Source organism: Alexandromys fortis, unplaced genomic scaffold, assembly GCF_014885135.2.
Source record: "Alexandromys fortis isolate MF-2015 unplaced genomic scaffold, M_Fortis_MF-2015_v1.1 scaffold_113, whole genome shotgun sequence".
Lineage (NCBI taxonomy): Eukaryota > Metazoa > Chordata > Mammalia > Rodentia > Cricetidae > Alexandromys > Alexandromys fortis.
In genome coordinates this window covers 3,331,666-3,335,494 of record NW_026067988.1, presented here as the reverse complement: position 1 = coordinate 3,335,494, position 3,829 = coordinate 3,331,666, and positions in this window count along the sequence as shown.

Here is a 3,829-nt window from a genome sequence, read left to right as displayed (position 1 = left end):
GGAAATCTTTTTTTTTTCAATAAAAAAATTATATTTAAAAAAAATTATTGCTGGAATTATTAGATGAACCATAAGAAAATTAAATATTACCATTAACATTAATATTAATATATATTGTAAATATAATGTGTATAGGGAACACTTTGTTAAATGACTAGATATCATTAAATCTCTATGAAAATATTGATATTGCCATCCAAGTTCCTCCTGTTTATAGATGTACTCCCATTTGCTCCAGAGAAAACTGCCAAGCTAATGACATTTCGAGTGATGGCAGCATCATCTGTCATCCTTCTCTGTAATTCTCTCCAGGCTCTGGCAGACAAATACATTTTCACATGCCATAAAAAATTAAGTATCAAAATAGTGTAAAAATAACTTTAAGGGTCTGATAAAAGAGCCTAATGCAAGGACATTGAAAGTTAATGCTTCTCAATGTCTAAAGCTGTCATTTCCAGTGTCACATATTTTAGGAAATAAAACGATCCTTTAACAGTTCCAGAGGATAAAGTGAGACAAGATCTATTATAAGGAGAGGTGAACACCAGTGGAAAAGGGCCATGTGTCAGTTAAATAACACAAAATATGTTTGCATTTCAAGGATTTACTTGTACATAAAATGGTTAGCATGCATACAAAAAAGATAAAAATTATAACTAAAGTGTACATGGGTCAGCACTGATGATGGGTTCTTCAAGACTTATGAGTGTCAACCTACACATGAATATTAATACTATTATTCCACCAGTTTTGCATCTCACTAATTTGCAGATATAGAACATAATAGATCCACAATTTGCAACAGGAATTAAAACTAATTTCATTTCCATGAAGAATTTGATCAGTGCCTGACTAATGTACACAATCTACAATTAGAAACTTCTGCACTCCAGGATGTAATCTGTTTCTTCTGGGTTACATATAATATATGAAGGAAGAGAATTCTTGAACAAAATTTTGTCACCATTAGGCTAGTACAAAAGGTAAAATAAGCTTTTATGGACAATTAATTAGTGTTCATAATTATACAAAATTCAGCCGACACTATGTAATGACCTCATTTCAATTACTCATAATTCATCTCGTTTGGTATTGTGATGTCTCAAAATTATTCCTAGTTTATTTATAGTAACATATCTCACATATCATTTGATCTTTATGGGCCAAATTTGACTTTATTCCCAGTTTTTTTTTCTCAGAAAGTTATAGAAAGTCAGCAGGACATATTAAATTCTACTCAGTTGTTATAAAAAAGATTTATTTTTATTTAATTTACTGTTGAGAATTTTATATAGGTATATTATATATTTGTATTTATTCCTTAACTTCTGACTTGTCCCCTCTGCCTTACCACTGCCCCACATAATATTTTATGTGAATCATTGAGTCCATTTAGAGCTTCAGGATAGTACGCGCATTATCATGGTTTAATCTAGTATGGGTAGCCTTCCAGAAGCCCCATTCATGAAGGAAAGTAACTCTACCTCTTTCATAAACCATCAATTGCCAGTGCTCTACTACGTGTGCTGTGACTTTGTCCAAGTTACTATTGGGAAGGTTTAGGTGTGCCTCACAGATGCTATCAGTTCATGTATAAAATAGCCCTATTACTATTTCTCTGCAGATGTTCAGAACCTCTGATTTTTATATTCTTCCTGTTGCATATTCCATAATGATCTTGAATCTTGGAGGAATGGTTGTGATATAGATGATATACACACAATTTGCATGTCATGTCCCTCTACAGGAATTGACATAAAAATCATCCTGAGAACTAACTGTCAGCATGATACCAGAAAGTACCGGGCAAACTTCCCAACAGGGAAAGCAACCTATAATCCTATGAAAAGGATACCTGTGAACTATAACAATGTCCAATGTGACACAGTAGTGTTAGGTGTGTAGTAGTGACATATATAACTTAACAGTAACCACCAGTCCTATAATTAATTTTTAAAATAATTCATCATGGGGGAAATCATGCCTGATACTAGAAACCTATTCAACTATACAGTATTACTAATATGATAAATCTTGGAACAGAACCAATCAACAGCATTTTACTAAACAAGCATATTCCCTAACTAACTCTAAATATTTGCACTTATACCCACACATAAAGTTTAGTCCTCATTCCAATTCGAAGAATCTTATTTTTGTATTTTTAGTTTTAATTCTTTGATTTAGGGAAGCATTTGAAATTGAATAAGCCTAGATTTCTTTCTTACTTGTGTTTTTCTGTAATATCTGTAATCTGTAAAACATTGTTCTAAAAGTTCCACTGATAAATAAATGTCCAAATAAGAAATTCCATACAACTGTCAATATCTCTGTATTGCTGTCAACATTACTTATTGAATAAATAAGTATTGACAAGATGCAGCTACAGTCATTTATATTAATGAAGGTGTCAAATGCTCCATGCAGATGCGATTAATAAATTGATTTTTTATATACACTTGAACATAGTTGAACAAATGTCCTTGTAGTATGATTGACCACCCTTTGAGTATGTGCCCAAGAGTGTCATTGCTGGGTCCTGAGGTCCATTAATTCCCAATTTTCTGATAAAATGTTATACTGATTTCCAGTGTGGTTGTACAAGTTTGCATTCCCATTAGCAATTGAGGAGTTTCCCCATATCATCTCCAGCATAAGCTATCATTGGTGTTTTTGATCTTAGCCATTCTGACTGGTGTAAGGTGGTATCTCAGAGTCATTTTGATTTACATTTCGCTGCTATCTAAAGATGCTAAGTATTTCCTTACTTTCTTCCATCTTGTACTGATAAATATGAAAGTATTAAAGAACATTAGGATAATTAGCGAATGATTCTTAAACATTATGTCAATAATTTCATATGCTTTTCTTTTTTAATTGATTTATTTTAAGCATGTGAATGTTATCTTTTATGATGTAACATGTGCAAAGGAGAAAGATTATATAGTTTCAAAATCTGTGAACTCTTGGCACATACTTTCAATATTTAATAAGGCAAATTTGTGAATATCATATTTCTACCTATTTGTTAAATGGAAATAATTCTGTTGAGTTTTATAGTAATTCTAGTAGGACAATCCAAGTTATAGCACATGAGAGTATTCACATTATATTATTGTTATCATAGTTTGATTTTTCCTTTGTAGATTTTTAGAATTGATAATATTCTGAAGCTTGTTGTTTAATATTTAGTGAGTCAGAAAAATCTTCAAAATTAGCAAAGTCAATAACCCTATGTTCCAATCACTCCTTCAAAGTTAAATTTCTCAATAGGATTTCCCTCTAATATCTATTCTTTTTTTTAATAAAGCTTCACATATGTGGGCCCTTAAGTGTTAAATTGGTATAATAAAAATGATCTTTACAGAGGAACTAGAACAAGATTATAACATCACAATATAATTCAGATGTGAACAAAAGAACTTATTTCGGTTACTTAGATATGACCTCAAAAAGAGAATCTTTCCTCAAATTCCAAAAGAAAAACTAAAGGTGCACCCCTCTCGGTCCTGAGTTCCTTGCTTGTGCTCTCTCTCCTTCTGCTTCTGATTTGGACCTTGAGATTTCAGTCCGGTGCTCCAATGTGGGTCTCAGTCTCTGTCTGCTTTCATCGCCTGATGAAGGTTAATATTCAGGAGGAAGCCTATATGATTTTCTTTGGGTTCTCCTTCTTATTTAGCTTCTCTAAGAACCCGAATTATAGAGCACAAGCAAGGAACTCAGGACCGAGAGGGATACACCCACACACTGAGACAATGGGGATGTTCTATCGGGAACTCACCAAGGCCAGCTGGCCTGGGTCTGAAAAAGCCTGGGTTAAAACCGGTCT